This window comes from Rhodnius prolixus, unplaced genomic scaffold (genome assembly GCF_049639745.1).
Source record: "Rhodnius prolixus isolate KJV_2025 unplaced genomic scaffold, Rpr scaffold_11, whole genome shotgun sequence".
Lineage (NCBI taxonomy): Eukaryota > Metazoa > Arthropoda > Insecta > Hemiptera > Reduviidae > Rhodnius > Rhodnius prolixus.
This window is the reverse complement of record NW_027411625.1, coordinates 4,912,106-4,925,627: the sequence shown is the minus strand read 5'-3', so window position 1 is coordinate 4,925,627 and position 13,522 is coordinate 4,912,106. Positions and strand designations below refer to the sequence as shown.

Here is a 13,522-nt window from a genome sequence, read left to right as displayed (position 1 = left end):
ATCTATGCATTTTTAAAAAGCATTTTCAACTATTCAGTATCATAATTTTTTATTTAAATAGCGATTCGATAAAACCTGTTCTTGCATATTTTGATAAATCCTTGAAATTAAAATAATTACGGCGAAGACCGTTCCTTCGGCCGGAAAGATTATGGCAACTGTCTTTTGGGATTCGCAAGGAATAATCCTCATCGACTATCTGGAAAAGGGTAAAACTATTACAGGTGCATATTATTCATCGTTATTGGACCGTTTGAAAACCGAGCTGCAAGAAAAACGCCCACGATTGGCCCACAAAAAGTCCTTTTCCATCACGACAACGCACCAGCTCACACCTCAGCAGTTGTGGTTGCAAAATTAATGTAAATAGGGTTCCAACTCGTTTCACATCCCCCCTATTCTCCAGACTTGGTTCCCTCGGACTACTATTTGTTCCCCAGTATGAAGAAATGGCTGGCGGGAAAAAGATTTTATTCAAACGAGGAGGTGATTGCAGAAACGAATGGCTATTTTTCAGACTTGGACAAATCCTATTATTCGGAAGGGATCAACAAACTAGAGCAGCGTTGGACGAAGTGTATAAGCCTAAAAGGAGACTATGTTGAAAAATAAAAAAGGTTTACCCCAAAAAATTAAGTAGTTTTTATTTTTGCACGGACTTTTCAAACGACCTTCGTATTATACCTCCTTAATTTTAAATCCAATCTAAATTAAATGAAGCGAGTCCCTTTACTCAACCAAAATTATTTTATAGATCAAAAAGGCCAGCACAAGGGTCTGATAATTTTAATAAATTCTAAAAAATATTAATGGAAAGTTAATGTTAAAATTGCTTATATGATATCAATGAAGTATTAATGAAATGTTGGGTACTTGCTTATTTCTGTACCTTTTGGCATTTAATCAACCCTTATACTTAACTTTTTAAAATGTAAGTTTCTGTTAAGGATCAATTAAAGAATTGTATAAATGTTGTTGATATGTCATTAGCACTAACTTATTCTAACTGTATTAACTTATTACAAAAAAAATAATATAATAAATAAATGAATTATACATAAATATATTGTCTAAACTGTATTTTAAACAATAAAGTTGTACAATAGAAGCTTAAAAGACTGTTTATTTTGTATACCTTTCCATTTTAAGCATTTTTATTTTAATTACAAACTATGTACTTTTTATAATTAAGTATTTTGTGGAGATATATGGTTAATTGAGCTTGTATTAACACGAAAATAAAGGAAATAAAAGGAAAAACTCGAAATTCGACGATTAAAAGTGCACGAAAAGTGGGTAAAATTGACTATTTCTATCCGGGTAACATAATACGGTAGGAGCTTCGCTTACAATCCTGGTCAGCTGGCCTGCACCGTATTGGAGAATATGACAGCCAATCAAATTTCAGTATTTTAGAACGGGGGAGTTGCATTACAATTGGCTTAAAAACTTATATTTCTCCACCATTCAGCAACCAATACGATGAATAGGTGTCAGCCTGAATGAGTTTTGATGTAGAAGGAGTAAACTGCTGTTTATTTGTTATATTATTGCACCAAAACAAAGGTTTTAAGCAATTTCCTTCATCTCAATGGTTATTAAATGTTACAAATAAGCTAGTTCATCAATTTAAGAATTGTATAAATGTTTTCATATTGCCAGCCAAGTCCATTTGGTTATCTACGTACAATATAAATTTTTATTTTTACTTTATGTTGAAATTCTATTCTAAAATGTATTTTATTCATCGTATTGGTTGCTGAATGGTGGAGAAATATAAGTTTTTAAGCCAATAGTAATGCAACTCCCCCATTCTAAAATACTGAAATTTGATTGGCTGTCATATTCTCCAATGCGGTGCAGGCCAGCTGACCAGGATTGTAAGCGAAGCTCCTACCGTATTATGTTACCCGGATAGAAATAGTCAATTTTACCCACTTTTCGTGCACTTTTAAACGTCGAATTTCGAGTTTTTCCTTTTATTTTCTTTATTTTCGAGTTAATAGAAGCTCAATTAACTATATATCACCACAAAATACTTAATTATAAAAAGTATATAGTTTGTAAATAAAATAAAAATGCTTAAAATGGAAAGGTATACAAATAAACAATCTTTTAAGCTTCTATTGTACAACTTTATTGTTTAAAATACAGTTTAGACAATATACTTATGTTTAATTCATGTATTTATTATTTTTTATTTGCTAATGACGTATCAACAACGTATAGGCTATTTTGAGTAACTATGTTGGTTCATTTCCTTATATTTACACAAATAAACAGTTTTTTAAGCTTGTATAGTACAACATTATTGTATAAAATACATTCTAGCCATTGTTCTTATGTTAAATTTATGTATTTATTACATTTTGATTTGATAATAAGTTATTACAGCTAGAATAAATAAGTATTAAGGACTTATTAACTAGCAGGCTCTTCTTAGTTGCTAAGTTGGTCTATTTCCTTACATACACAGCAAGAAAAGTAAATTAAAATTTTTATTTCGACTTCTAGAATAGAATTTCAACATAAAGTAACAATAAGAAGTTATATTGTATGTAGACTCCTTAACAAAAACTTACAGTTTAAAAAGTTAAGTATATAAGGGTTGATTAAATGCCTTATAGTTCTTCTTTGTTAGAAAAAAATTGTTTGTAGTAAAGTTTGAGCTTCCGCCCTCGTCCTCCGACACCTAATTGGTATTTGGACGTTAAGCCCCGCCTGAAAAAGTAGGTGATTGCTTTCTACTTCTTCTATGGCTCTAGAACTCTTGTAGAATCTTGGGCCCTCCTCAAGACGTGCCCGTCCAGGCGTCTCTTTCCTGCGCAGCTGCCCTCCAATTTTGGAAGTCCCAACATATATGTAGCATCCTTTGCTACACTATTCTCCCAGCGCAGCTTTGGTCTGCCTGGATCTTTGCATGCTTCCTTCTAGTGCCTTCCTAGGGGTTTCATCTTCACTGATCCTAGCTACATGTCCTGCCCATCGCAGTCTGCCTAGCTTTACTATCATTACTACATTCGGATCCTTGAACAAAGTTATACAATTCCTGTTTTTTCTTACTTCTCCAATTCGGTCCAAGGCGTGTAGGACCATAGATTCTAAGCAGTACCTTCCGTTCAAAAAGCGTTAAGGGCTCGTTCATCTGCCTTGGCCATAGCTCAGTACTGGTCGGATGAGGGTTTTGTAATGAAGCACTTTTTTATCCCGAGAAATGAGTTTACTTTTTACATGCCTCATCAAGCCAAATTAGCCATTTGTTCGCCGCCATGATCCTATTATTTATTTCTTACTTTAACTTATAAATAACACTTCCAAAACTTGACTTTCGGTACGATACTTGAGACTAAAAATAAATAAAAAGGCAAGAAATTGGAAACATACTTCCATGTTTCTCCAACCTAGGCTAACTAAATATTATCTTCACTTGGAGTTAAGTGGTGATTAGGTAAAATGCCTATCACACACTAGAATGATGGTTATGTAAATAACACAGAATCTTGCCTAAGGATTTATGTTAATGCAAAGTATTTAGATTCACTTGTAACAACATGGTGCAAGATTCTTGTTTAAACAGCCATCCGTTCGATTGATGGCTTCCAATATCTTCGGTATTTAAACAACACTCGTCACATCTTTGTTGACTTTTCTCGTATTTATCTAACTTTAATTATTTGACCTAGATTTCAAGTCAACGAATAAAAAAAAAAAGTCAACGAAGTCTCTACTTTCAATCAACAGATTTACTTCATGATTGAAGCTACTGACAATACTTAAGTGTCATTTATTTATTAGTAGTAGATGCGTATAATGTTCTAAAGTGGTACATTAGAGTAATGTATTAGGTTGCCATTCACTTTTAAGAATCCACAAATCAAATGGCGAACAGTAACCCGACATTTTCTTGCTACTAATCTCTCAAATTTACCTAAAAAATATTTGAATACATATCAAGGATTCAAATTAGTGAGGAATCGGTCCAAATAAAAACAACAACTCGTCTTTTTGTCAACGTTTCGACATTGCCTTCTTCAGGGCCTGAATATTACAAATAAAACAATGTAGAACAATTTAGAGAATTGAAACGCAGTGATACAAAAAACAATAAATAAATAACTAATTAAATAAAATATACAATTTACAAGCTATCCCGTTATGCAGGGTGTTCATTTTAAGACGGCTCAAATGCATTTCATGCTTAAACGGTTAATCTGAGCAAAAAATGGTAGAGGTAAAATTTGTTGCCCGTCACCTCTAGTTTCAGAATATGTGACTTGATTTTAGATTCCTGCCCGCATACGCGGCAGACGGGCGTCCAAAAGTAAGGGTTCGCAGTTGATCCCCCATTTTCATGTACATAGTTTTAAAGAGTATAAAAAGTTATGAAAGAAACCGGAAACCGCAATTCAATATTTTTAAAATTAAAGGTGCTAGGCCATTTCAAAATCTGGATATTTATTAATCATATTTCAATTTTTTAACTTGTTATCAAAGAGAAAGAAGAGCACGCGATAGGTCATTTTTATGTATTTTTTCATCCCCTTTCTACTGAAAATATTGCCAAGGCAGTAAAGCTAGTATTTTTCTTAATATCGGGAAATAAGTAGTTTTCCGAGTGATTTTCTGAGTAATAATCAAATGTTTAGAGCTTTAGATGTTCACAAGCTTTGACAAAAGGGCTAAAAAAAATAATTTTACTTTGGTTACGAACAAGAAGATTTAATACCTTTTTAGGTAATATTCAATACATTCTTGGAATCATAGTATCTTCTTAAAAGAATTAAAACTTAATTAAGGACAGTGGTATAAGAGTTGATCTTCAAAAACGGCTCGAAAAAGCGCAGTGTTTTTCTAAAATTCCCAAAATTTTTGCAACAAGTATTTAATTAAACAGCGCACAGTCGAGCTAAAAGATTTTCCCAACGCCCCATGGGTAATGGGATAGGTTTTAATAAATGAGTAAATTATTTTCGAACTCTGTGTGTGAAAAATGCTTAAATTTTCGCTATACCCTAATATCTTACTAAGTCAATATGCACACATTAATGACTATAACTAAAGTTATAGCATAGTACCTTAATGCCTGCATGTTAGCTGGTACTAGCTCTACTAACTAATGGGTTTACCAGATTATATTATTAAAAGCTTATCTAATGAGATTATCCATTGCTAACGTATCTCAAGCTGAGCACTATTACGTACTCGCTTGTATTAAATTTTCAACTCCGGCTACTGGACCACCGGGCATAACCACAGGTTCTGCTTTTTCACCCTTTACATCGATATTTACTCTCTTCATATCTACCCAATTCACTTCATAAATTATGTTCGGTCGAATGTTGCTTTAATATTTATCCCCCAATGTTCGTTGTAATTCTTAAATCCATTGCAGTTTTTATTTATTTATTTTTTATTTTAAGGCTCGTCAACATCTGAGGTTATTGGCGCCCGGAACTTTTTTTTCAGTGCGTTTACTAAAGTAAAGTAAAGTAATCGCCTATTTTTTCAGGCGGAGCTTAACGTCCAACTACCAATTAGGTATCGTGGACGGAGGCGACTAGCAAACTTATTCTTTTATTAACAATTAAATAAAATCCAAGTCCTCTAGACTGGGAATCGAACCCAGTACAACAATGCATATTAGCTTTGCAGGTCTGGTCTCTAACCGCTCGGCTACCGTGGCGCCTCAGTGCGCTTACTACATCGCAGTAATAATAATAATAATAATAAGTAGGGAAGGGATTAGCTATGAGGTTAGCATACTGGACTCCCACGCGGAGGTCCCGGGTTCGAATCCAGCAGCTGACCCTTAGATTTTCTCTTCCTAGGAGCTTCTTACAGCTCACTGTCCGGTGATGGACAGTGTTGTCTGTAACGAGAGAACACTGTCCGGAGGCCGGCAGTGCACTGGAAAAAGCTCCGGGCGCTAATGACCTCAGCTGTTGATGCGCCAAAAAAAAAAAAAAAATAAAAAAAAAAAAAAAAAAAAAATAATAATAATAATAATAATAAGTTTTTTCCCTAGGGGGAAAAATGCCACAGGCACCTTCCAGATTAAGACTGGGTTTGTGGGGTTCTACTCACTAAAAGACCCTCTCCTCTTCAGGCATAACGTCTACCCTGTAACCGCCATAAGCATTACTTCAGGGTGATGCCTCGCATTGAATGCAACTATCTGTGAATTAGCAAATTGACTGGGCCGAAGATCTTATCGACGGTCTAGCTCCTCGTTTTTAGTTCTTAGCATAGACCTAAGGTCCTTTAACCAATAGAATGCCAGCGCTAGGCTCAATTACCCTCCCTGCATTATACGATATGTTCTGTAGTATAACCTTTTTTCTGTCTGACCGTAACCATCGTTTGTGTAAGAGTTGTTAGTTTCGTTTTGCCGAAAACATGATACTACACATGTAGTAGAGTAACGAATTGTCGTGAAATTTCATATCAAAACTTGATAAAACCGCTACTGAGACTTATCTTTTATTAAAAGAAGTTTATGACGATGACTGTTAGTCACGTGCACAAGTTTTTGAGTGGTTCAAGCGTTTCCAAGATGGCCGAGAAGACATCGGAGATAATGACCACCCATGTCGCCCTTCCACGTCCAAAACGGATGAAAATATCGATTATAATTAATCAACATTACTACCGGTGAGGTGCTTGCTTAACTCCGTGAAAGAGTAAGGAAAAAAACGACCCGGTTTGTGGAAGAACAAGTGACGGTGTTCTCCATCAAGACAACCGGCGCCGGCTTACACTGTATTGTCTGTCAAGACGTTTCTAGCCAAGTGCAAACATCCCAGTTTTAGGCCATCCGCCTTATTCGTCTGATCTGGCCCCATGTGACTTTTATCTGTTCCCTAAAGTCAAATCTACATTAAAAGGAACACGATTTCAGTCCGTTGAAGCTGTGAAAGAAAAAGCGGCACGCTTCATGCAGGAGCTGACAGAAAATGACTTCCAGCACTGTTTCGAACAATGGTAAATTCGCATGGATCTTTGTAGGGATAGAGGTGGGGTGTATATTGAAGGTGATAATAACTAAATATGTATAAATTTAAAATAGAATGTTTTACAGCGATAGTCTCGTTATTTAATAGCCACACCTCGTAATTGTGATTTATAATGAGATTTTTTGAATTCCTGAGTATCGCTTTGTTATTGTTTGCCAGTGTGACCGTAGTAACTGAAGAGAAAGTTGTGCTATTTCTTTTTAGCTGCACACAGAACCTCAATCTATATACTCTCAGTCAAAAGCGCACAGTTGGGAGAATTGGATAAAATGGCGGAAACAGCAGCTTTCTGTAACAGAGATCTACTAGCAGAATTTCTCTATACAAGTGATTTTCTGTGAGACACCTAACTAGGCAACAATAGCCTTTCAAAGGATCCATTAGAAGAAAAAAAGAGCAAGGAGTGACGCCAAAAGATTTGTAGTAGGCAGATCTTCTGGACAGATCTTGAATTGGGCTACCCGGAAACGGAAGATGGGCCTATTATAGGTGATTCGTCTCCCGTAATTGGTGAGTGCTAACAGATTAGTAAAGTTTAGGGTCACAATTCTTCTACTTTTCCCGTCCGTTTTTCTTCAGGGCCCACTTTTAGGGCTCCTTTTATCTCTGGCTGCACAGAGTACCTCATTCTGCCGGAAGCGGGGTGTACTTTCAGCCCGTCTGGCTCTAATGGGCACACCTAACTCACAATGCTTGTATTAAATGGCCAACTTCCACTGCTACACTCAACTTTTAAGAAACGTAATTTACACACTAACACTCCAGAAATGAAACATGTTAAATGGATTCCATTGTCCGCCAAAGTTTCTAGAACTGTTATTTACACAGTTCAACAGTATTTCGAATCATAAATCTTGCTAAGCAGCGTTTCACAAGCAATAATTGCCATTTGTATTATCTCTTCTCTATTTTTTTTTTTTATAAAGCAGACGTTTTAGCGTAAAATAAGCCATTAAAAAGTCGAATTAAACTTTTTAGTTTCAACAATAATTATAACTTCAGAGATATACAAGGTGTGGCTATTAAATTACGAGACTGATGCTGCTACAGAAGAACAATGCATGCGCCAAATCTTAACGACCGACAGCTGTGCAGCGTAAAGCCTTCTCTTTCGATTGCAGCGTCTCATGTGTTAGTAGAGAAATCTGCCTGACCGGAACCGTCGTTTGTGTAAGAGGTCTTAGTTTCGTTTTGCCGAAAACGTCGAATGGCCGAGAAGACTTCAGAGATAATGACCACCCAGGTCGCCATTCCACGTCCAAAACGGATGAAAATATCGATTATAATTAATCAACATTACTACCGGTGAGGTGCTTGCTTAACTCCGTGAAAGAGTAAGGAAAAAAACGACCCGATTTGTGGAAGAACAAGTGACGGTGTTCTCCATCAAGACAACCGGCGCCGGCTTACACTGTATTGTCTGTCAAGACGTTTCTAGCCAAGTGCAAACATCCCAGTTTTAGGCCATCCGCCTTATTCGTCTGATCTGGCCCCATGTGACTTTTATCTGTTCCCTAAAGTCAAATCTACATTAAAAGGAACACGATTTCAGTCCGTTGAAGCTGTGAAAGAAAAAGCGGCACGCTTCATGCAGGAGCTGACAGAAAAAGACTTCCAGCACTGTTTCGAACAATGGTAAATTCGCATGGATCTTTGTAGGGATAGAGGTGGGGTGTATATTGAAGGTGATAATAACTAAATATGTATAAATTTAAAATAGAATGTTTTACAGCGATAGTCTCGTTATTTAATAGCCACACCTCGTACTCGTACGTATTATTCAAAGCTTTTTAAATACATTATTTTTGGTCATAAGTAAGATAAAGAATAATTGCTAAGAAAAATTTTTATTAAACCAAAAACATTTTTACTAAATCGTGGTAGGGAAGGGATTAGCTATGCGGTTAGCGTACTGGACTCCCACGCGGAGGTCCCAGGTTCGAATCCAGTTGCTAGCCCTTAGATTTTCACTTTCTAGGAGCTTCTTACAGCTCACTGTCCGATGATGCACCGTAAAAAGCTCCTGTTACGCTTTAAATTGATAAAAGCTCCTTAATGTTTCGAATTCCGGTTCACAGAATGATATTCTAGTTCCTTCTATAGCCAGTTTATCAGCTCTTTCTTTACCCGCAACCCTTAAATGTCTAATGATCCAGAAGAATGTAACCCATCATTCCCTGGAGCAAAAAAGAAACGATCCAAATTTCTCCTACACTATCCTACTAATTTAGAGTCCTAGGTGGGTTCAGCTGATGCCACCTGATTATCTCAGAAGATACTTACCTCCTTCAAATTATACTAGATCCTCTCCAGCATCCCGCAGCATCCAATTGTTCTATATAAATCCGTCTGGAATACTATAGCAAATCGCCCTAACGTGTCAGTTCTGCTCATACCTGCTCAGTTTCTGCTCTTGTAAATAAAACCCATGAACTTCTCCATGGCAACCACCTTTGTAACAAACTGATCATATCCACTGTAACAGTTAACCAAAACATTTATGTGGAAATTAGTGGCCACCAAATGCAGACTCTGACATAAGTTTCCACCAATTAGGATTCCTTTATATTAAAAATGAAATGTAAACAAAACACTTTAATCTAGCCGTACTGAAATGTAGATAATTACAGTCTTGACAAAACACAGCACTAAACTACTTTGGGAGAACTTAATTTGAAGGACTTAGGAAATGGAACCAGACGTTTGATGTTGATCAATCAAAAATTACTATACGAGGGTCGTTTGAAAAGTCCGTGCAAAGTCAGAGAGATAGCACAACTGGCACGTATCGAGGTTATGTTTAGTTAGTAGCATCTCTTGGATGAACACACACCAAGTTTCAGCCAGATCGGTCTATTTCTTTGTGTTTGGCAATCGTTTGAATCGAGGAAGTCGAGTGATTTTCAAAAAATGGACGAAAAAGAATTTCGTGTGTTGATTAAACACTACTTTATGAAAGGCAAAACGCCTCAGGAGACTAAAGAGAAGCTTGATAAACATTATGGTGACTCTGCACCTTCGATTAGAACAGTTTATAAGTGGTTTCAAAATTTTCGGAGTGGCCATATGGGCAGAAGTGACGCTGAACGTTCTAGACGCCCTGTTGAGGTTACTACTCCAGAAATCATTGATAAAATCCATGATATGGTGATGGATGACAGAAGAGTGAAGGTGCGTGAGATTGCTAGTGCTGTGGGCATTTCGAATGAACGGGTACATAATATTTTGCATCAACATTTGGACATGACAAAGCTATCCGCAAGATGGGTGCCGCGATTGCTCACGCTTGACCAAAAACGAAATCGTGTGAAGTGTTGCAAGGACGGTTTGCAGCTGTTCCAGAAGAATCCGCAGGACTTTAAGCGTCGTTTCGTCACTGTGGATGAAACATGGATACATCACTACACTCCTGAGACCAAAGAACAATCTAAACAATGGGTTACCAAGGGGGAATCTGCGCCAAAAAAAGGCGAAGACCGTTCCTTCGGCCGGAAAGATTATGGCGACTGTCTTTTGCGATTCGCAAGGAATAATCCTCATCGACTATCTGGAAAAGGGTAAAACTATTACAGGTGCATATTATTCATCGTTATTGGACCGTTTGAAAACCGAGCTGCAAGAAAAACGCCCACGATTGGCCCACAAAAAAGTCCTTTTCCATCACGACAACGCACCAGCTCACACCTCAGCAGTTGTGGTCGCAAAATTAATGGAAATAGGGTTCCAACTCGTTTCACATCCCCCCTATTCTCCAGACTTGGCTCCCTCGGACTACTATTTGTTCCCCAATATGAAGAAATGGCTGGCGGGAAAAAGATTTTATTAAAACAAGGAGGTGATTGCAGAAACGAATGGCTGTTTTTCAAACTTGGACAAATCCTATTATTCGGAAGGGATCAACAAACTAGAGCAGCGTTGGACGAAGTGTATAAGCCTAAAAGGAGACTATGTTGAAAAATAAAAAAGGTTTACCCCAAAAAATTAAGTAGTTTTTATTTTTGCACGGACTTTTCAAACGACCCTCGTAGCTCTTGTCACAGCCGTCCGAACACCTTAATGTCACGTAGGCGAGCCCTTAAAACCCATCATCCTGGCAAATTTTTTAAAAATCGGGATAAACTTTACAGAGTTATTGGTAAAAAATGTTTAAAAGGGGGACTATACGTAAATTGGGCTAACTCCTCTCCAATTGCATGCATAGTTTTGAGAGCTCCCAAAGGTATCTCTACACGAAATTCCGAATCGAATCACACCTCATTCATGAAAATCGATCAGTGCGTTCAGGTGCAACATAGTTTACAATAAAGGGTATCAACCACAAGAATTTTTTTAAATGCCGTTTTTGCTCATTTTCAGCAACTTTTTTCTCAAAATCTATTAGATCTGGGTTGTTGCAACAAAATTACAGTTATAAAGGAGTATTTGCCCTATATTTTAAAGAAAATTTGGGAATTTTATCTTTTATAGAAAAAGAGAAAAAAATTGTCAAAGTTGGGTGTTTTTTAACGTTACGCTTATTCGCGCAGTTTTTGACGATCAACCCTTATACAACTGTCCTGCCGGACAGTTTTAATACAAAAGACTTAGTGTAATGTGGATGCCATATTGTGAAATGCAGTTCATAAATTTTAAATTGCTATATCCAAATGTTTGAATGTTACTTTCTTTGGATTTATAATCACACTGACCTTTAGAAGCTATAAATAGTAATAAATTGATAAATCGTTGTGAATTCAATATTATACAAATTTATTTACTGGTAAACATTTCAATTGTGTCTGCTAAATTAGACGTAATCATTTCGCAACTGATTAAAATGTTATTTTTTCTTGATACAGGGTGTTCATTTTAAGACGGCTCAAATGCATTTCATGTTTAAACGGTTGATCTGAGCGAAAAATGGTAGAGGAAAAACTGTGCCTTCAAAGGCGCAGTACATGCTTCACAAGTTGAGTAAAGTGCATTATTTGATAAATTAAGGAATAAGTTTGATCCTTTACATGAAAGATATTGATCACTTAAATATGTGGCAGGAGGTTTCCAATTTTTTTTTGGTAATTAAACGCAACTCTCCCAAAATTACCAAATAATTATTAAACCTTCTTGTTTGTAACAGATGTAAAATTAATTTTTAGCCATTTTGGGTATGCCTTGATAACATCTAAAGCTCTTAACATTTGATTATTGCTTAGAAAAATCACTCGGAAAACTACTTATTTCCCGATATTAAGAAAAATACTAGCTTTACTGACTTGGCAATATTTTCAGTAGAAAGGGGATGAAAAAATACGTAAAAATGACCTATCGTGTGCTCTTCTTTCTCTTTGATAACAAGTTAAAAAATTGAAATATGATTAATAAATATCCAGATTTTGAAATAGCCTAGCACATTTAATTTGGAAGATATCGAATTGCGGTTTCCGGTTTCTTTCATAACTTTTTATACTCTTTAAAACTGTGTACATGAAAATGGGGGTAACTGCAAACCCTCACTTTTGGACGCGCGTCTGCCGCGTACGCGATCAAGAATCTCAATTCAAGTCGCATATTCTGGAACTAGAGGTGACGGGCAACAAATTTTACCTCTAACCATTATTTGCTCAGATTTAACCGTTTAAGCATGAAATGCATTTGAGCCGTCTTAAAATGAATACCCTGTATATAAACTCTTCATTATACTCACTTTTTGCTGCATTTTATTTTCATACCTCTAGAAATTCTTGCTGCAGCAACTAAAGAATTATTAGATTCAAGGAAAACTGAACAATTCAAGGAAAGTTGACTAGAGGCGCTTAAAACTCTGCCATTACATAATTAAACTTTAAACATCTATTTCTGCGCAAAACACCATATCCATAGTCGGACAAAACGTAATATGATCTAATAATTAGCAGAATGTTGGTTGATAACATTATAGATCAATAGAAGAGACAATATGATTAAATACCTGTAAAATAACTGGTTTGAGGAGGAAGTCTGCCCTAATGGGCAAACTTCGCTAACTTGGAAACTTACTGTGACCCGCCATGTGTTACATTCTCAAATACATGGACTCCTGGTCCAAAGAGAAAAAGTCCTAAAACTCGTAACTCTAATCCATTACGTCAATCATGAACGCAAGTTTCTTATCCCCTTAAAATACTTTAGTTTTTTTTCTGTTTCTCTTACCCTCTTACACTGAAGGCAAAACTAGCTCTTTGTGGTACTTCTAGAACCTATGGGTAGACATGGGGTTTTCGCCCCCAAAATGACCCATTGTCTCTATGGACGAACAGACTTCCTATTATCGCCTACGGTGAGGTAGTGTGGTGGAGGAAGTTTGAACAATAATCCGGCCATTAAGGCTCTGCCAGAGTGCAGAGACTGGCCTGTCTGACCATTACGGGGGTCTTTAGCAGTGCGCCTACGGCCTGGGAATCATCAAGAGTGAAGTTCGTGTGGCTCCCCGAGACTGGATCTGGAGTGGAGCGCGAAAAGAACTGGGTGATGTGTCCTGGGGTCAAATATCA

At 36.7% G+C, this 13,522-nt stretch overlaps 1 protein-coding gene across 4 annotated transcripts in view; it reads right to left on the bottom strand.

Annotated features, from left to right (window-relative positions):
• The window catches only part of LOC141459166 (uncharacterized), a 481,720-nt gene that overhangs the window by 428,744 nt on the left and 39,454 nt on the right, over window positions 1-13,522 (bottom strand). The window lies entirely within an intron of this gene.